Raw genomic sequence first — 23,070 nt, 5'->3', positions numbered from 1 at the left:
TAGCAATATTTTATTTCATCATATTGCAGTTAAATTTTTGCCAGAGCTAATGGTAACTCTAAGTTGTCATTTTTATTTTTCAAAACTTAAAATATAAGTTTGAACTAATTTACACAAAAGAAAATATAAAATAACTTACACATATAAAATCATAATTTTCTATTCATGACAATAAGTAACAAGGCACAGTGAAATATTTCTGTGTGTTTGGACACTTTTTTTCATCTGTAGCATTACAAAGGACATTATACAATGTGCTACTTCACTAATGTACCTGAGGTTATATGACAATGAGAGTTTTGTTAGTCTGCCAACACTATGGGCTTTAAATTTTGAGAAGTAAAAACTGCAAGCCTAGACTAAAACTCCTTTTCAATTGATGCTTCATAAGGAAATTAAAATTCTAAATCTGTTATAATTTTTCTCTAATATTATTACCTATAAAGTTTTATTTAGGTTGCATTTTCAGATTTAATGCTTTTTCACATTATAAATTGATAAAAACTCAAAGCAGGAGGAGACCCAAACTCAACCAACAAACTACAATCAGGAAAATGAAGGCATTGAGAGTTTAAATGCCTTCCTCAAATAGGTGCACAACTAATTACTGGCAGCCTTGGTGATATTTAACAAATTTTTAATATGTTGTAGTTTCATTTTCATTCAGGTAAAAATATTTAAATTTTTTCTTATAACTTGTTTGGCATCTGTTTATTTAGAAATATTATTTAATTTGTAAACATTTGGGAATTTTGCAGATATCTTTCCTTTGTTGGTTTGTGATTTAATTCCACTTTGGTCAGAGAAAATACTTTGCATGATTTCATTTCCTTCCAATATACTGAGAGTTTATTTATGGCACAGAATATAATCTATTTTAGTAAGAGTTCTTTGTACACTTCAAGAGAGCACAGTTTTTGCTCTTGTTGGAAGTCACCCACTGAGGGTGTTGCTGAACTTGCTGAGAAGCTGCTTTGTGCAGCCTGCAGAACTTTCTGGGAAGATGTCCATGGGTGTGTCATGGAAACTCACTGGGAGTGAGCTCAGTTGGGTGTCCCACTCGCCAGCTGAACAGTGTAGAATCAAGAAGGAAAAAAAATAATGCACACCAGAACCGGAAAGAGAAGGCCCTTCCTCCTGCTGTGTCCATGAGGGTCCCTCTACTGGCAAACTTACCATCTTGCCAGCTGGAAAGAGAGAAATATTTATAAGATTCAGCTCCAGTATCACAAGCAAGACAATCAAGAATGGATTTGGAGCTGAGAGGCAATAACTTGATAACTGGCACACTTAAAACATAACTCTCGCTAACTTGTATTAAAATAGATCTTATTTTCTCTATTCCATTATATCAATAACAACCCTCAATAATAAATAGATTAGGAATTAAAATCTTTGGAATAGCCACAAAATAAATAGAATCATAGTTCTTGTAATTTTCATTTTAATTTTCAATGAAATAAAATTAAGCTGCCTTATAAATAATGGATTTTTCAGTAGATGGTGCTATTTGCCTTATATTTTAATTTTTTCCAGACAGCTTAGCAATATTTTCATTTCCCTTTATTTAACTGATATATACCTTTAAAAAGTTACAGAATACAACTTATATTTAAGCAGTTTACAAAAATACGTAAAATTTAAGTCACATTTGATAAACTAAGCACACTTTCTCAGAGCAATAAAAAAATACAAAACAGTGAAGTTTTCAGACAAGTACACATTCTGACAGCCATCGTTAGTTCTTAATTCTAAGTTCCTCAGTATAAAAAAATAAAGTAAAATTGATGGGTAATACTAAAAATCACTCACAATACCTTTGTTGAATTGATTTCCAGGTGAGTGATGTCAGGAAAGTGGATGGAGCACTGAAAACAACTTTCTCCAGTATACTTACCTAATGGAACATGTGAGTTTTAGTATAATAGAAGCAATTCAATTGTAGAAATAGAAAACGGTGTTGCCTAGAGTTTTGACGAAGGGTAAGTAGTCAACTGACTGCTAAAGATGAGAGTCCAACATATGCTAATGATGGGAATTGAACATGTTTTACCACTGAAAGGAAATAAGAATGGGATTGAGAAGTAAGTCATATGTAAACTTTCATCAGCTTAAAAACTTCAAAGATAAATACTTTATTGAATAATATTTTTATATTTTACTCAAAGTACATAGTTTCTCATATTAGGAAAAGGTATAACATTTTGCTTTGGAGAGTGCATACCATTTATATGCTAAAAGTTGATTTTAAGATTTGACTGATAAGGTTTTGCAAAAACCTGTGGACTCAGAATACTGTGATACAGTATTCTTTCTGACAGCATTGTCCTAGTTATTTTGGGAGGGTTTTCAGTGGAACATATTTGATTGTTTGTCCTCCAGTTTACAAATACTCAATTTGTATATAAGTAACCTTTACATATAAACATGTACCTCTACACCACTTCACTTCCACTTGAGTCTCTGTTATTGTTGCTGTGAGAATTGTGGAAACAAACCAATTGTGTGCTTTCTTTTCTTCCATTTCCTTTCATTCCTATTTTTCCAGAGCAATTTAGTCCTAAAGCTTTAGGTAGGGCAGAGAAATGTAGGGAGGGGGGAAGGAAAGAGAGAGACAGAGACAGAGGGAGAGAGAGAGAGAGAGAGACTGAAGAATACGAGGCTGTCTGCCTTGAAGGGCAGCTTGGTGCAGAGCCTCATCAAAAACAGAAGGCAGGGCTTCTCTGGTGGCGCAGTGGTTGAGAGTCCGCCTGCCGATGCAGGGGACACGGGTTCATGCCCCGGTCCGGGAAGATCCCACATGCCGTGGAGTGGCTAGGCCCGTGAGCCATGGCCGCTGAGCCTGCATGTCCGGAGCCTGTGCTCCGCAACGGGAGAGGCTACAACAGTGAGAGGCCCGCGTACCGCAAAACAAACAAACAAACAAAAAAAAACAGAAGGAAGCTGACCTGAGAGGGCACTCAGCTAGTGGTATCAGAAGAGGGTGAGGAGGGCATCCGAGCAGGGAACAGATCTGATGTGGGGAGTCAGAGCCCACTCAGGGTTAGGAAGAAATACTCGTGGGGGGAAGGAGGCACAGTATGCAAGTATGAATGGGCTGAGCAGGGTGCCCATGCACACCCAGTGTGGAGTGTCTGAACCTGAGGACTGTGGTGAATGATGTCCCCACAGTGAAGTAGCACAACCTTGAGTGTCCAAGCCCAAGTAGGGTGAGGAGGGCATGCACGTGGCAGTGGGCGATGGCCTGGTGTGCAGAATCACAGTCTGAAAAGCATATATCTGAGCATCTGAAGTAGTCCTGTGAGGGGTATTGGACATCAAAATGGGCATCAACACACTTGGATTTAAAACAGACTGAATGCACTAAAAATCAAATTTGCATACTAGGATGAAATACTTGCCCTTATTATGATACAAAGTCATCCTATGATATTAATAATTGTTTTCAGTCACCAGATTTTATGAAGCTCCACATTTTACAGTATCTCAACTCAGGATGTGTCAATGAGAAAGCAAGGGATATTCTTGGAATAGGTGCCCTGATCTCCTTGATTTCTTAGACAAACACTGACCAGCACTTTCCACCAGGGGAGTCTAGGACATCCTCATCAGGTCTTAGCATGTTGAAAAATTATGGAACGTCCCACAGACTTCTTCCTGTTTGCCCTTACTGGTAAGTGAGACAGAGGGGGCATTTGTCTACCTGATAAGATACATTGGAATGCACTTAACCCTTAAATGAGCACCCTTAGCTGTTCATGGTTTGGGAATCACCTACATCCCCCTCACATTTCTACACCTCAAATATAAAAATTCAAATATATAATAGTGGTTTTAGCCAACTTTACTCTCTTATCCTACTTTTGAACATCATCCTCTGCCCTCCCAAACTCCCCAAGGAGAGTCTGATTTTTCTGAATGGATATCCCTTATGACAGAAAACTCATTACTCATCAGATTGCCCATTCTGTTTTCAGTTAGAATGATGTGTTTTGCCTTGAAACAAAACTGTCTCCCTTTATCTTTGGCCCATCAGAACTTATTCTGACCTTACAGCCACACGAAATGAAGTGTAACTCGTGTTTCCCAGGACAGCCTTTCAGACACTTAAAGCCGCACTCCCTGCCCTAATACCATATCTTCTTCACAATAACCAGCCCCGGTTCCTTCTGCAGCTGATTGGATGGAATGGTTTTCTGATCTCATATACCTATTTGAAATTTATTCTTCTTAACACGTTCCCATTTTTCCTATTCCTCCTGACCTACATGTGCAGAACTGAACATGATACCCCAAATAATTTCATCCCCACAATTTTGGTATTGATGTAAGTAATTTCATATTTCTATGAAAATTAGCTCTGCTTACTATCTTTGCAATTTTTCTGTAAATCTAAAACTGTTCTAAATAAAAAGTTCAATTAAAATTTCCTGAATTTATTTTTAAATAAAAATATTACTACTTAAATATTTAATTCAATATATTAAACATGTACACACTCATATACCTAAATGCACCTTCATTTTTTTTATAGAAAAATTCTAAAATCCCACTATTAAACTTAGTGGAAGTTTAGTAAGTCATTTAATTTTAGAAGACCAGTTTCCTTATCCAGAAAATAAAAATTTGAATTAGATATTCTCTTTTATAAATTTTTAAATTCAAAGCATGGGACTTCTTTTACACATTATTTTCAGTAGAATTTAGAAGTTAGATCAAAGCATTCCAGATTCTCAGTAACAGTACTTCAATAAACTTTTCTGACAGTTTCTGTAGTATTCCACGAGATGGTGCAATGTTACTACAAGAAAATATTCAAATTTCCAGTTTCACAAAGCTTGTTGCTAATCATCCCTATATTTCATCTGTTAGGTTGCATCTATTCTTTCAAAAACTGTTGGAGAAAATAAACATAATAATCAATCTAACAAAGAACTTAACTTATGCTAAAATCCACTATTTAAATCAGAGGTGGGCAAACTTTCAGAAAGGGCCAGATAATAAATATATTAGGATGGGTTATATTGTAGCCTCTATTGCAATTACTCAAATATGCCATTGTAGCACAAAAGCAGCCATAGATAATTCATGAATAAATGTGTGCGGCTTTGTGCCAATAAAACTTTATTTACAAAAGCAAGTGGCTGACTCATGGGCCAGGAGTTTGATAACTCCTGATATAAATCACAGATGAAATTGAGCCACTCTTTTTGTTGCTTAGCAAAATGGCTCCCATATATGGAAGGCAAGGAGACTGAAAAAAGAGGCAGACCACTCCAGATTGGTAGGTGGCAGGTTTAATAAGCAAAGGAACTTACATAGGCTTGTCTTGGGTGGCTGCAAGATGAATAGATCTCCTCACCTGCCTACCAGAATCTTATAAGTTTATGGAGAGAGCATAACTGGGTTCAGTCATGCATTCAGTCCATATGGTCTCAACAGCACCTGACTTTCTCAAGGCTATGTCCATGGAATGGTGGGCGGAATATACATCCCAAAGACAGGGAAGAGGGTGAGGAGCCTCTGATTGCCCAGGTCCAGCTCTCAGGTGAACCAGCAGTCATGTCCTCTAGATGAGCTCCCCAACAATTTATTAGTGACTACATTTACTGAGCCAAAATTGGTACTTCTAGAGGTGGACAGACTCCAGGGTGGCTCCTCCCTGATCCTTCTGGTGTTTATGCTTTTTGATGATTCCCTCCCCTTGAGTGAGGGCAGAAGATGAGACTTCCTTTTAACCCATAGAATATTGCAAAGGTGATGCGATGTCACTCCTGTATTTATGTTTTATTACATAAGACTCCATCTTGCTAGTAGACTTGCTCTGGAGACTGTCCTTGCTGGTGTGATAAATAAATGGCCATATTGGGGAAGTCTACTTAGAGAGAAGCTGAGGGTCACCTCCAGCAGATAGTCAGTAAGAAACTGCATCCCTTAGTCCTACAGTCACAGAAAATGAGTTCTGCTGACAAATGAGCTTGAAACTGAACCCTTCCCCAGTCAAACCTCTAGGGGAGAATTCAACCATGGCTGACACTTTAATTGCAGTCTTGCAGAGGACTCATTTAGGCTGTGCCTAGACTCCGAACCCACAAAACTATGAGATAAATAATATGTGTTGTTGTAAATTGCTATTAGTTATGGAGCTATAGAAAACTAATCTACCATAGTTTTCAAAACTATGGATGGCTAGGCCTCTATACATACTTATTTATCTATATGTATTATATTTATATTTAGATATTTCTTTACATCTTGCCCTACATGCAAAATTCATTTGGTTTGACATATACCAATTTATTTATCTATACATATACATATTTATTTATCTATATGTATTATATTTATATTTAAATATTTCTTTACATCTCTGCCCTACTTGCAAAATTCATGTGGTTTTTGCATTGCTTTAAAGAAGTTATAAGACAAAAGAATAAAACGAGAGAAGACAGGATTTTTAAAAACGGAATTATAGTTTTAAAAGTCTGTACTCTTAGGAGAACAGAAAAGACTCATGGAAAAAACCAGTGGTCAATATTTGGTAGGTCTGGTTCCTGTCATTTTACTTTGGTGAAATGTTCTCAAAGAATTTGAATGCTATCCAACTGGCATCTTCGCATTGTTATTACATGCCTGAAAGCCTTTGAGTTTGAATCCCATGACGCAGACAAAAAAGGAAGACAAAAACAAACAAACACAAAACAAAAAAATAGGAATGGAGAAAGGAAGGAAGGAAGCATTGTCAGTAAAATATCACATCTAGCTCAAAATGAGTTGCCTTCTTTGAGAGACAGAAGAGGTCTCAGGGAAAGCAGTGCAAGTATAAATGTTGATGCACCTTAAGGTAAAGGATTCTCTTCTCTAATCCTCATGCTGAACTTAGGGAAGTAGAAAAACAAACAAACAAACAAAAACCCCCAAGATTTGAAAACTGAAGTGATCCCACAGCTGATTTGCTTCCCTGAGACATCAATGTCCATTTAACCTCTTCTCTCATGACCACAGAAGTAGAGTGTCATTTTCGGGGACTCTGAAAGCTATGCTTTAGAGTCATGAGATTTCTGCTATGTTGTTGCCATGCGGGTAGTGTTGATGTCTTTTCTATAACTATTTTTAAAGGTTAATGAAATTTGTGCTGGGTGAAGCCCACTCTGTCACAGGAGTTTTATTTTTAACCTAATTCCAAGAGTACTGCTGCTGGTTGAGCAAACTGGGAATTATAGTAACCGTTCAGAAATGAAAAATAAGAGAACAGAGGAGTCTGGACTTCAGTGTCATGTAAAACCAATGAATAAAAAACTTCCAAAACAAGGAAATAGATAAAAAGGAGTCAAGTATATATCTCTATCCTAATGTTTCCTTTAAAAATGAGAGTATTTCCTGGTGCTCTGAGGCCACAGATGCTGCTTACTTTAAGTAGTGACTACACACTCCCCATAGAAAGTATGAACAGAATGGAAATTCTCTCATATTCACAAAGTTTTTTCTGACATCTTTGGCATGATCATTTGAGAATGTTTCCTAATTTATACTGTAATGTTCTATCTAGAAAAACAATGTGGATGCTTTTTACTTGAAGAATTTCCAAAAAGAATTATCTTTGTCCTTAAAAATAAGCTACACATATTATAGTTCTTTGTGGTTTCCAAAACTCCATCATATATTTTTATCAGTATTTGAGCAACCATAATTCTTTTGCTGTTAGAAGCAAAAATGTTTCATAATCCCTGATTTGTAGTGAATACTAACTACTCTGATGCATTATTGTAAAAAATAACATCCACACTTACGGGTATCATTCAAATGCTGATTTTTATCTCTAAGCTGCTATTACTCACAGAGAGTCAGTGAGAAATGTGTTTCCTTTGGATTTTGCAGAAGTTACGAAAGATTTATACTAGGCATTTGAGTTTTTGACCAATGTCATCCATTTAAAGAAAATACTTATTCTTTTGTGCTGTGGAGTCAAGACATTATCAATATTGTACAATTACTCTGTGCATATATTTTTTGCTTTTTGCTTTTGGTTTTCATTTTCTTCTTTGGTAAACTTGAAGTAGGGTAAAAGGTAGCTGTTTTAGAAAATGCCAAATTCTAGACAAGGACATTTAAGAGAGGTGAGATTTATTTTCCTCCCTGTAGAGCTGGTAGGCTCTTTATAGTTCCACGTGACAGAGTGGATGGCCCTCAATGGATCATTGTAGAGCAATGGCTATCTTCACGTTGTAGTACCTTGACCCAAGCTTTCTACATTGACAAATTTCCTTTTCCTCAGAAAACAGCGTTATAATAACCTACTGTCTAAGGAAAATGGAGGTGGATGATGCAATGCTACTTCTCCATTAAATTGTGAGTAATAATAGCATCTGAAACTTTGTCGCTCATTGCCTAGATAGACTAACTAGCAAAAATGGGGTATGCATACATATATGTATTTTTTCTTATTCTGGATTTGTTTTTTCTGTTCATAGACAGATGGAAATTTAGAAAGTCACTGGAATTATCTGCATCAGGCAATGTAATTTGATATCATGCTGTTACTATCTGTAAAATATGACTGCACATAATTGGAATGTGGAGACTTTTTTCAAAAGCAGTAGCATCTATTCACATTGAATCACTAAGCTGGATTGTTTCAAGGAAATAGAAATGCAAAGAACAATCAGTTTCAGAATCTGTTTGCATTAAGCATGAGTCAAGTGATTCAGTTTATCTCACAAGTGATGGGACTTATGCAAAATAATGAGAGGTTCAATAATTCAGTCAGAGTTTATGCTCAAATTAACCCTCATCAGTCCTAAAGTTGTTACAACTATCTATAATGCATTTCCTGTGTGATCGTGACTCCTAAGGTCCTAAAGTAACACAAATTAATACTACAGACACTGTGGGGCCGTAGAATCTCAGAAGATGTGCCATCCTTCAAGTTGTGAGTATGACTTTTTGGTCAATACTGACTTAGAGAAGGAGGCAGGCTTTCACAGAGATCTCATCAACTTCAAAGTTGCCACAGGTTTACTGTCATCTTCTAGCTGCTCTTTATTCTTCCTAATGCTATTGGTCAACCGGTCAACCATCTCTTTTTCTGTAACCACAGGGAGGGAAAGAAAGAAACCATTACCCAAAGAGCTTACAACCTGTGGGACTTAGGGAGTGAGGTGTGATGTTCTGGAGACTCCTACAAAATCTACTCCAAGAATATAGTAGTAGTGGTAAAGTGATCCAAATCCATACATAGTTATTTAAAGCATGGGAGGAATGTACCTACATTTTATTAAGTTATCCCCTTTTGAAGAGTTTCTTGCCAAGGCCATAGAGTAAGTAGGAAATTGGGATTTGAACCTAGCCAGAGTCAGAGTGTGTGCTCTTAACCACCAGGGTGAAATGTGTCTTCTGACACACTACAGAGTTAAACCCATTGACCATCAACCCACAATAGCTTCTCAAGATTCCTTGTAGATGAAACACGCCAGAATCTCTTTCCAAACCCAGAGGTGTGTGATACAAAGGATGCAGATTTTTGCACTAATTTCCAAGTCCAGAACTAGGTCATAGTAAACAGTTGATCCAGAGAATAATGTATCCCTCACTGAGTAGAATGTTAAACATTGATTGGTGATACTCTTTGAATGCAACTTAGTTCACATAATTGCAGGGTAAGAATAGAAATAGTAATCAAGGAATTCTCTCCTTGAAGTCAGTGGAAAATTGGAAGATTCAATTTACTTCAATTTTAATTCTATTTTTTCCTCTTAATAAATAATAGTGAGAGTAACATCAGGAAGTATTTGAGGAAGGAGCCTTAAATATACTATGTTATGTATATTTAATTGGAAATAGAATTTTCAACTTATTATGCACGCTGTATGTGATATTCATAGAGAAGATAAAAATGTAAGTTCCTCCCATAGGTGGTAAAATTGCAGGCCTTGTATATCACATGCTGAGTGCTGTATGAATACCAATAATACTTCCTTGTCTTCTGTCCCCACATATGAAATCAACAAGGGGCCCAAATATGTTGGGACTGTGTCACTTAATACTAGTTGGGATTTCAAGTTCTTAGCTGAGAAGTATTAATGAAATCAACTTCCATCATTTTCCAGGAAACTCAGCATTGTACGCTCCACAGAGCAGCTTATCCATATGTGAGAAAATGATTTTTGCTGTTATACTTTGATGGAACTGTTACCGCCTAAGAAGGGCCTTATAAAGGGACTAGAACAAGTGCTTAAATGCTGACGGATGGGTTAAACACAGACTATATCATCTAAAACAAACATTTATTATTATTATGAATAATCAAGAAACTTGATGTATAGGCATGTGTGTGGGTAGGGGTTTGCATATGAAAATCTAGACACATTGACTGAGATAGCATTTTATGTGAAAAAACACGAAATGGCCTATAAACACAATAAATCATGATAAATCTTTCTCCTTTTTAACTTTGAATTTTCTGTAACCTTAGATGTAAGGTGTGTCTCTTTTATGCAGTGTCTTTGTTTGCTTTTCAATCCAGCCTGAAATATTTCTTCTCAATTGAAATGTTTAGTCTATTTACAGCTAGTATAATGAGCTTATATCTACATCTTATCATTTGTTTTCTGTTACCCCCACTCTATGTATATTTCTTTCTCCCTTCTTCCCCCTCTTTTTGATTAGCTTTTTTGTTGTTGTTATTTCCACTCCATGAACTTCTTAGTTTTACATCCTGATTCTTCTTTTAGTGATTACCTTGCATTCTAGCCTTGTTAAAATTTAATATAAATTAAATTTACCATTTACCACTTCCCTCAAAATTAAAGAACTTTAAAATAGTTTAACATAACTTGCCTCTCTCTTGCCTTTTGAAAACCATTTTGACATTTTTACATATATTTCAAACCGTCAAAATATTATTATTGTTGCTTTGTACAGGCAATATTTGCTTTATATTTATTATACATTTACTCTTTTTGGCTCTTCATTTTTTCCTGAATCCCTATGCTTCCATCTGAGCATCTAAATTCGTTTGCTTTCTGGCTGAAGAACTCTTTTTAGTAAAACCTGCTGCTTCTGATTTCTATTATCTTGTTTTTCTGACAGTATCTTTATTTCGTGTTGAAGGATATTTTTTCCTCTGTATCTAATTCTAAACTGAATATTATTTTATTTTAGTTGCATTTTAAAGATGTCATTTTATTTTACTTATTTAATTTTTTGGCATCCATTGATTCTAGTGAGATATTATCTTTTGGTCTCATTGTTGCATCTTTGGAAGTAATGTGAAAGATTTTCTTTTGTATTTGGTTTACAGTCGTTTTACTTATTTTTACTATGATATTCTTAGATGTGACTTGCTTTGCATTTGTCATGCTTGGAGTTCAGCGTGCTTCTTGAATCTGTGACTTTCATCCTTGGAAATATGAAATATTGCTTTACCTCATTTTTTTCTCTTCCCTATTAGTCCTATTCACCATTTCCTACAATGCTCTTATGATCTTTGGTGTGTTTTCCATACCTTTTACTTTCTATACTTCACTCTGTATATTTTCTCTCTTCCAGTTCAAGTAAGGTACTGTTAAATATATATTAAGTTCCTAATTTTAATTAGTTGTAGCTTTTAGCTCTAGACATTTCACTTAATTTTTTTAATTAGTGATTTTATTGTATGTAAACTATACCTCAGTAAAGGTGATTTTGTTTTGTTTTGTCTTGTTGTTTTTCTTATTTTTAATTAACTTTTTAAAAATTTAATAAATTTTTAAATGTTATACTCCATTTATAGTTATTACAAAATATTGGCTATATCCCCCATGTTGTACAATACATCCTTGTAGCCTAGTTTGTACCTCCCACTCCCTCACCCCTATATTGCCCCTCCCCACCCCCACCCCCCCACGGGAAACCACTAGTTTGTTCTCTGTATCTGAGTCTGCTTCTTTTTTTGATATATTCACCAGTTTGTTGTATTTTTTAGATTCCACATATAAGTGATATCATACAGTATTTGTCCTTCTCTGACTTATTTCACTTAGCATAATGCCTTCCAAGTCCATCCATGTTGCTACAAATGGCAAATTTTTTTTTTTTTTTTTTTTTTAACGCTACGCGGGCCTCTCACTGTTGTGGCCTCTCCCGTTGTGGAGCACAGGCTCCGGACGCGCAAGCTCAGCAGCCATGGCTCACGGGCCCAGCCGCTCTGCGGCATGTGGGATCCTCCCGGACCGGGGCACGAACCCGTGTCCCCTGCATTGGCAGGCGGACTCTCAACCACTGCGCCACCAGGGAAGCCCCAAATGGCAAAATTTTGTTCTGTTTTATGGCTGAGCAGTATCCCATTATACATATATCCACATCTTCTTTTTCCATACATCTGTTGATGAACACTTAGGTTGCTTCCATATCTTGGCAATTGTAAATAATGCTGCTGTGAACATTGGGGTGCATGTATCTTTTTGAATAGTGTTTTTGTTACTTTCAGTTATACACCCAGGAGTGGAATTGCTGGGTCATATGGTAGTTCTATTTTTGGTGTTTTGAAAGCCTCCATGCTGTTTTCCACAGTGGCTGCACCAATTTACATCCCCACCGACAGTGTAGGAGGGCTCCCTTTTCTCCACATCCTCGCCAACATTTGTTATTTGTGTTCTTTTTGATGACAGCCATTCTGACAGGTGTGAGGTGATATCTCATTGTAGCTTTGATCTGTGGTTTATAATTTGATTTTATAGTTTCTGGCTCTGTGCTCAAATTCGCCATTTTGTCATTTAAATTCTTGAAAATACTAGTCAAAGTTAGTATGGAGTCCATGTGTAATAACCCCAATATCTAGATGTCACATGGGTCTGTTTTGGTTGTCTGTTTTTTATCTCAGGTTTTGTTCAATTTAAATTCTTGTCATTTTTCTTGCCTGGAGAGTTTTGATTGAATGATTGGTATTTTGTGTGAAAATTTTAGAGGTAATTTGAGGCTGGTGATGATGTTATCTCTTTACGGAGAAGGTTTATAATTATTTCTGGCAATTAACTATGGTAGGCCCAGGGAATGCCACCAGAACCTGAGGTGTTTCCAGAGATCCTCCTCCTCCAGGGGTCCTAAACATACCCAGGAGGTTTCTAAAGACTCTGCTTGCCTTCTCAGCTCATGCTTTTGAAACAGCAAATGTTTTGAGTATAAGATAGTGGTGTCATATAATTTTATAAAGAATGTTTTGTTCATATTTTCTAATTGTTTTTTACTGTGATGGCAGAACTTAAATAAGCTATTCTGTCATTATCTGAAATAAATACCTATTTTTAAAATATTGAGACATGCTTCAATTTCCTCAAGGTCAGTATTATCCTTTTTTATTTTTGCTATATTAAATCTATAAATGTGAGCTTGGCTTTAATTTTAATATTGGTGCCATTTTTTGTCATTTTTTTTCCAGTAATAAAGCAGTATTCTACTTATACTGATTAAAAATGAAATAGATTGCATCCTATTTTGTAATTAGGCCGGTTTAAAGTATGCAATAATTATTTATAATATATCTTTATGAAGTTGTGAAACATATTTTTATCCTTCAACCCAGGAAAATATTTCAATTATCTTTAATTATTGCTTCTTTTTATTTTTGTCTGAGCTTTCATATGTTTCAGTCATAAGTATTTGTTTTTATTATCTAAACTTCACTTCTAGCACCTGGCATTTTAAAAATATTTGCCCCTTTTTTTGACATTCTACTCCATTTTGTGCTCCAAAGATTTGATTTTTTGCACTATGTTAATTTTATTGGTGTTAGTTTTTAATAATCCTCACTTATCTCAGTTTTGTCCTATTTCATCTCATCCGTTTTTCCTGTTTTAAGCATTTTAATATTTTTCAATTCTGTATTTTGTCAACTCATCTATGATGACATATTGTTTTCTCCTTTTTTCTGTAGATGACGAATTGTACATGCCTTTGACAATAACAATACTATATGTATGTATGTATGTATTACCAAGCATTTCTGTTCTTAATTTTGGATATTTCACTGCTACCCACATATATTAATTCTTAGGAACATTGTTTTCAAAATCCAGACTCTTAGCAATATATATAAACTTTTCCTTCTCAGAGATAAGAGAAAGTTAGGGTAGTGGCAGGTTTAGTTATCTGTCTTCATTCTTTATTTCTCAATAGCTGTATATGGCATCTTCACCTTTGCCATAGCCTCATGGCAAACATGAGGTAGACATTTCCCATCCCATTAATGTAGATCTTGGTCACATGACTTCTTTTTGGCCAGTGGGATGTCAGGGGGTATGATACAAGCAGAGCATTGAAAAGTGCTTGGTCTCTTGCATTTCTGTCATTGCCAAGAGAAAAACATATTGTGTGTAGCTCGTGGGTCTCTGAAGAACGAAAGGTACTTGGAGTAGACATCTGCAGTCTGAATGCAAGCCCTATTGATCTTCTCTGAAAGCAGCTAAGCTCTCGGAACTTGTGAATGAAAAATAAATGCTTCCTGTCATACACTGCTGAGTTTTGGGGTTGTTTGATACGCACAATTTTGTGGAAACAGCTTACTGATACACGTCTATAAATAATTTGTTAGTATTTACTGGTTTTAAAATAACTGATAATAAAGTAACTCTTCCTTCATTCTTTCTTTATTCTTTATTACTATTCGCAACTTCAGGACAGAGACTTAGGGCAAATATAATTCTAAGTAAATTCCAAATCAATTCTTATTGGTTCTAAATTGGTTTACTTGTCTGTATTTCTTAGAGTTTTTTCTCTCTTCTGTTGATTTGGACTTACCTATATCATGTTTTTCTTAGAAAAACTCTGCAAAGTAATTTTCAGTGTAATGTCTTTGAACCTGACGAGTAATACATTCAGCAGAATACAAGGGAAAGGTATTTTATCATGCTGAATGACTCATTTGGCAGTTTCTTATCCTACCATTGATTATCTTCCAAAATCAGTCCTTATATTTTTTTAAAAGAATAATTTCCATTTCCATAGTAATCACACTAATTAGAATTTTCCAAGCAGGTATCTTCTTAGAACTTATTTTATAACAGTACAATAATCTGAAACTCATGGCACACACTATTGCACCTTAAGTATTTTTGATCCTTAAAATGAACAGTTCAGTGCATTATCTGCTGAGAAATAGTATTATAATAACCACAAGGATCATTAGAACATAGCTAATTTGCTACCATGGTGTGGTTTCAGTACACACAAAAAATTGAATTCTAAATAATAAGAGCAAGACCACAATGTTAAAGTGTTGGCTAGGTAATTTTTTGAATCTTAGAATTTGAGACCTAATTCTTTTTCAAGACACATGCAGATTCCCATTTATAAGCTCACCACATTGAAATGTTATTTTCTCAGATCTTTAGGATACCTCAGTGTCCTTCAGTCTCTACACACAGTCTGACTTTGATAATCCTTTGGTTGTCCTAAAGCAGCTTAATATTTACTCATAGGGCTAATAAAGCAAGTAATCCTAAGTGGGACTGAATGAGAGAAAGAGATAAAAACCACTCTAAATTGGTTTGCTCTAAACTGAAAACAGTAAGATGACCTGTGAATGCTTTATTCTCCTCTACTTAACCCAGTCTCGGGTTGTTCTCTTTGGAGGAACACACTCTGAACCACACCTCAAGATCTTCGTCAGGTAAATCTTCTCATAAGAAGTAACATAATTATTTTTGTGAAACCTCTAACAGTCCCACACAGACGTAAATGCTTTGCCACTCTGCTTCCCTTCCTGTTAGCTACTCTACTGTTTATTAATTGGTTCTGTGTTACTCTTTCCCTTAGATAGTGAACTCTTTGAGAGCAGAGAGCATGACTCATGCTAATATAATGTTGGGAACTTCGTTGATATCCAAAATATATCTGTAGAATTAAAGGATAATCTCAGACAGAGAACTAAGAACAGAATCTAGTTTTTCCCTTCTTTTACTCTTAACATTGGGAAACTAAATTACACATCTTAATTGAAAATCTTTTCTTAACTACGTATATTAGTGTTAAAACAGTTAATATTTTTTACTTCTAGTTTATTTGATATTAAGTTGACATAGAAAACAAAAATTGGCTTTGTTGTTTGGGCACATGAATGTCTCATGTACACTTAACAATTTTTAAAATTATCTGGAGGACCTGCAGATACAGGCTTTCCCCATTTACTGAGCTATCTAATTGAATCAAAATACTGTTTTTCAGTGAACTAAAATTAGGTTGTCTTTTAAAACATTTTCAAAACCACAGTATGCAGTATCATTTTCCCACTTTCCTATCTCTTTATAAACTTTTCTAAAATTTTTTCTTAGGAATTTCTAGTTCCCACTTGCTCCCACATGGTTTTCATGCTTTGTCAAAAATCATCCTAATTTCTGTTCCTCTCAGCACTTTGAGTTATTCTGGTTGACATAAACTATTACTTACTCCTTTCTATGGAAAATTTAAGTGTTGTTTGATACTGAATAGCAGTAAACTGAAGGTGGCAAGAGACAGTAGCTTTTCTGCAACAATCCTTTTTTATGACAGATATCCTTCAACTAGTTCCACATTAAATAATTACAATACACAGCAATGAGAATTGGAAAGAGTTAAAAATATTACACGGAAACTGTGTCCCTGCACAGGTAACTGGAGATGGACCGTTGAAGCCATCAGCTGACAGGAGATGGAGTGATGCAAGACCTCATGCTAATACTTTAGGAAGCCTCAGAAGTAAGCTAATTGATATACTTAAAATTTTATTTTTGACAACTGTGAAAGTTGAAGAAGTCTAGTAGTTCTGTGTCAGACTTTTCTTAAGGAAAACTAATATTTGTGAACTTACTCATAAAAAGAACTGTCCATTCTCTTACAAGTCAGTAAGCTGCTAACAGATTCTTATAAGGGATTGATGGGCTGCTGATGGTGAGAGCGAGTGTTTCTGGAGGTTCTGTTTATCGTTATGGCTGCAACTCAGTATGTATTTATATGGCATCATGGTCCTTTACAAAGAGAAGTGTGGGTTTGGGTGATATTAGGAAACAGATGGTTAATACAGCACATAATGGAAAGAAATTTCACTGAAGAAATATATTTACATATTTTTAGACATTGATATATGTTCCAGTGACCTGTGAATAAATCACTGGGACAAGTATGGAACAAATGGCACTGACATTCCAATGCTCATGAGGTGCTATGTCTGGACATGTTTGCTGTAACTCCACATGAGTCATCACACACTTCCGAACCACTTCATGTCACAAGCAGAGTATGCTACTTTCTCTCTCTAATCACACTGAAATTTGCCCTTTTAAATCTTTTAATGCATTAGTGATTTGGGAGTACATGATAAAATCCAGGTGATTTAGTCTTTTCAGAGAAAAAGAAGAATTTGATAGTTCTTCTCTTAAGAAACGTATTCAAGTGAAAAGAGTCTCATTTAAAGGAAAGGATTTAACTGACTTTTAAAAAATATAATTGCTTGTTTCTTTAGTTTTGTGTTCAGGTAATGATGGGAGCCATTTAACAGCCAAAACTGCAAAGAAAAGAAAGGTGCTGATTTTTGAATTTTGAGGTGTATTCTTTTGTTCAATCAAGTAATTTTACCATATGAGAAGAAATGAGCTATAGATTCTGAAGACACAAACTGAGGATTTAACATCAGAGGACAAAGCATATTTAATTTACCTGACTGCCCTTCAAAAGAAAATTTTAAACTAGTCTTAGCAGATTAAGTAGCGTTATATCACAACAATTTATCTTACTGTAAGTAAGTATAAAATTTACCCAGGTACTGGGAACTTTAAAAAAGGCTCCATCTTTAGATAACCATTTAATTACTTTCATCATTATTTAACTACAAATTTTGAGAAAACATAAGATGTTATTTTGGGTATTCAGTTCACTGAAAGGATGTATGAAATATGTGAGCTTATTTTTTCGATGTTATATTGAACTGATATATGCTAAGGCTTACAAAATGCTAACCTATTAGATATAACTTCTTAATACAAATCATTTTTTTACTTATTCTTGTTTAAAACTTGGTGACATCATGAACTCATTGGGGGAACTGGCCATCTGTCATTATCACTCTTATGAAACTGACTTGAGACACTTAGCAACAATGAGACATTTCTCTACAGAGAATTCTAGATCCTATAACCAGTTACAATTACTCTTTCCTTTTTCATATTTGCCTTAAAAATTTGCAGATAGAAGTTGGAAATTTACAGGGAATTTGTACTCCTGTTTTTTATCCTTCTAAATTCTTCTGTCATTCTCCTGCATTTATGAAGCACATGGGAGTTGGCTTCTAGAGGATGGTAATTTTGGACACAGGCATAATTCTTTTTTTAAAAAATTTTATATTGGAGTACAGCTGATGAACAATGTTATGTTAGTTTCAGGTGTACAGCAAAATGAATCAGTTATACATATACATGTACCTTTTTCAAATTCTTTTCCCATTTAGGTTATTACAGAACATTGAGCAGAATTCCCTGGGCTATACAGAGTTCCCTGTGCTATATCTATTTTGGTTATCTATTTTAAATATAGCAGTATGTACATGTCAATCCCAAATTCCCAATCTATCCCTCCCCCAATCCTTCACCCCTGGTAACCATAAGTTTGTTCTCTAAGTCTGTGAGTCTGTTTCTGTTTTGAAAATGAGTTCTTTTTTTTTTTTTAGATTCCGCATATAAGTGATATCATATGACATTTGTCTTTCTCTGTCTGATTTACTTCACTTAGTATGATCATCTCCAGATCCATCCATGTCACTGCAAATGGCATTATTTCATTCTTTTTAATGGCTAATATTCCACTGTATATATGTACCACATCTTCTTTATCCATTCATCTGTCAATGGACATTTAGGTTGTTTTCATGTCTTGGCTATTTTAAACAGCACTGCAATGAACATTGGGGTGCATGTATCCTTTCAAACCATGTTTTTCTCCAGTTGCTGGATCATATGGTAGCTCTATTCTTAGTTTTTTAAGGAACCTCCATACTCTTCTTCATAGTGGCTGTACCAATTTACATTCCCACCAACAGTGCAGTAGGGTTCCCTTTTCTCCACACCCTCTCCAGCAATTATCGTTTGTAGACTTTTTGATGATGGCCATTTTGACTGGTGTGAGGTGATATCTCTTTGTAGTTTTGATTTGCGTTTCTCTAGTAATTAGCAATGTTGAACATCTTTTCATGTGCCTCTTGGCCATCTGTATGTCTTCTTTGCAGAAATGTCTATTTAGGTCTTCTGCCCATTTTTTTGACTGGGTTAGTTGTTTTTATGATATTCAGTTGCATTAGCAGTTTGTAAATTTTGGAGACTAATCCCTTGTCTGTTGCATTGTTTGCAAAATTTTTTTCCCCATTCTATGGGTTGTCTTTTCATTTTGTTTATGGTTTCCTTTGCTGTGTAAAAGCTTTTGAGTTTAATTAGGTCCCATTTGTTTATTTTTGTTTTTATTTTCATTACTCTAAGAGATGGCTCAAAAAAGATATTGCTGCAATTTTTGTCAAAGTGTTCTGCATATGTTTTCCTCTAAGAGTTTTATAGTATCTGGTCTTACATTTAGGTCTTTAATCCATTTGAGTTTATTTTTGTGTATGGTGTTAAAGATGTTACAATTTCATTTTTTTACATGTAGCTGTCCAGTTTTCCCAGCACCATTTATTGAAGAGACTTTTGCCTCCTTTGTTACAGATTAATTGACCATAGGTGCATGGGTTTATTTCTGGGCTTCCTATCCTGTTCCATTGACCTATATTTCTGTTTTTGTGCCAGTACCATACAGTTTTGGTGACTGTAGCTTTGTAGCAGAGTCTGAAGTCAGGGAGTCTGATTCCTCCAGCTCTGTTTTTTTTCCTCAAGATTGCTTTGGCTATTAGGAGATTGATCACATGCTAGGCTACAAAGTTAGCTTCTGTAAATTTAAGAAAATTGAAATCATATGAAGCATTTTTTCTGACCACAACACTATGAGAATAGAAATAAACTACAAGAAAAAAACTGTAAAAAGCACAAACACGTGGAGGCTAAACAATATGCTACTAAACAACCAATGGATCACTGAAGAAACCAAAGAGGAAATCAAAAAAATACCTAGAGACAAATGAAAATGAAAGCATGACAATTCAAAACCTATGGGACATGGCAAAAGCAGTTCTAAGACAGAAGTTTATAGTAATACAATCTTACCTCAGGAAACAATAAAAATCACAAATAAACAACCTAACCTTACACCTAAAGCAACTAGAGAAAGAAGAACAAACAAAACCCAGAGTTAGGAGAAGGAAAGAAATCATAAAGATCAGAGCAGAAATAAATGATATAGAAACCAAAAAAACAATAGAAAAGATCAATGAAACTAATAGCTGATTCTTTGAAAAGATAAACAAAATTAATAAACCTTTAACCAGACTCATCAAGAAAAAACAGGGAGAGGGTTCAAATCAATAAAATTATAAATGAAAAAGTTGAAGTTACAGTGGACACCACAGAAATACCAAGTATCATAAGAGACTACGACAAGCAACTATATGTCAATTAAATGGACAACCCAGAAGAAATGGACAAATTCTTAGAAAGGTACAATCTCCCAAGACTGAACCAGGCAGAAATAGAAAATATGAACAGACCAATCACAATATTGAAATTGAAACTGATTTAAAAACTCCCAACAAACAAAAGTCCAGGACCTGATGACTTCAAAGGCAAATTCTATCAAACATTTAGAGAAGAGCTAACACCTATCCTTCTGAAACTATTCCAAAAAATTGCAGGGGAAGGAATACTCCCACACTCATTCATGAGACCACCATCACCCTGATACCCAAACTAGACAAAGATACCAAACAAAAACGAAAATTAAAAGCCAATATCACCGATGAACATAGATGCAAAAATCCTCAACAAAATACTAGCAATCCGAATCCAACAATACATTTAAAGGATCATACACCATGATCAAATAGGATTTATCCTAGGGATGCAAGGATTTTTCAATATCCGCAAATCAATCAGTGTGATACACCACATCAACAAACTGAAGAATAAAAACCAAATGATCATCTCAGTAGATGCAGAAAAAGCTTTTGACAAAATTCAACACCGATTTATGATTAAAAAAACTCTCCAGAAAGTGGGCATAGAGGGAACATACATCTACAGACATTACTCTTTGCTCACCTAACTAGTTAATCCCAGCTTCTCAGCCCTCTCTTGCCTTTAGAAGGCTGTTGTAGTCTTGGAGGCATCACCATTAGCCAGCTGCCATTTACCCTCCCAGGAAAATAGCTAAAGCACATTTAGCTGTCTTCTTCCCTGAAATTGAAACTCATGGGCCAGTTGCACATATACTGAATCTTGAGATGCATGTCCCAAGTATTAAAGGATGAGGCCAGAGTGTGGTTCAAACTACATTCATATTTTTTACACATATCATTAGCTTAAACCATGTACTTAGACCTTAGCTTCCTTGGACCCCTCCTGATTGGCCCAGGAAATTGAATGCATAAGGCTATTATGCATGTCCTTTCTTTTGCTTCCCTGGTGTAGTCTGAACTTGCCTATGTCTTTACATTTGTCTGACATCTGGATCTTAACTTTGACTTTGTATAATGGTGACATATTCTATTTCTAAAAGAGTTATCCCTTTTATCATAATCAGTAGCTTTCACATTGGCCTGTATGTTTTACTTTCCTCTTGCCCTCACCTATTTGTAATCTTCATGACCCTGTCTAAACCGTGACTGAAATAACCACATGGCACAGACTTTCCAGAATCATTTGATTTACACTATATGTCCTATTATCAGTCCAGGTGGCAGAAAATGTTTGCCCACTTTTGATTTAGAAAACAGTGTCTATGTTTGGTCATATCCTACTACTAGATACCTCATAGGGAGTGAAAGGAATATCATATTAGCCTCAGTCTGAATGATCATGTATTCCAAATTAGAGTGTCTTATGGAAATGTTAAATATTTGTGTACTAAAGACTCTCATATTTGAATATCTGTAGATATAAAACAGCTTTCAAAAACACGATTAAGTAGTTTTATCTTCTGTAGCATTTTGTAGGCGATAATATATTTAATATTCCATTTTAAAATAGGGTTCTTAGATGTGTAAGAGATGATTCAAGAAATATACTGTTCTTTTTAGGTTCTTCATATGATAAATATGACTTGAAAGCTCTAGGTACTTGTTTTTCTTATTTTCTCACTTCCTATTAGTTCTTCCCCTCAGTCAAATTTGTTTTCTGCTTCCATCACTTTACCAAAGCTACTTTTGTTAAAATTACCAATGTATTAACTTGCTAAGACTGCCATAACAATAAGTACCACAGACCGACTGGCTTAAACAGTAGAAGTTTATTTTCTCACAGTCCTGGAGGCTAAATGTCTGAGTTCAAGGTGTCGGTGGGGTTGGTTCCTTCTGAAGCCTCTCTCTTTGGTTTGAAGATGGTCATCTTCTCTATGTATCTTCATATTTTCTCTCCTTAATGTATGTTTGTGTCCAAATTTCCTCTTTTTATAAGGACAGCAGTCATATGGAATTAGATTAAGGCTCACCTAATGATCTCATTTTAACTAAATTACCTATTTAAAAATTCTATCTCCAGATATAGTCCGTGGCTAAACATATGGCCATCTACAAACCAAAGAGATTATGGTGTGTATTAGCTATTCATCATTTTATGAAATAGTTTAATTAAAAAAAAAACTTACAAGATTGACCCTCTCTTCCTTCCCACAAAAAGAAAATGGCAGGAATTTTCAGATAACATTTTGAAGAATGTAGGAAATCTAGTTAATCCTGAGTGCAGTTATGTTTCCAAATTCATTAGTTCTGAAGATGTATTTCACAGAACATCTCTTAAAGTTCTACCTGTGATCATCTCCACCAGCAAAAAGATGACAACTTGCTGAAGGCTTAGATGATGTGAGCCTTTTTTAGCAATGAAATATTTTTAAATTAAGGTATGTATTTTCTTAGACATGATGCTAGTGCACATTTAATAGACTAATGTGTAGTGGAATGTATAATGTATAGTGTAAACATAGTTTTTATATGCA

This window comes from Phocoena phocoena, chromosome 7 (assembly GCF_963924675.1).
Source record: "Phocoena phocoena chromosome 7, mPhoPho1.1, whole genome shotgun sequence".
NCBI lineage: Eukaryota > Metazoa > Chordata > Mammalia > Artiodactyla > Phocoenidae > Phocoena > Phocoena phocoena.
This window is presented reverse-complemented; position numbering follows the sequence as displayed.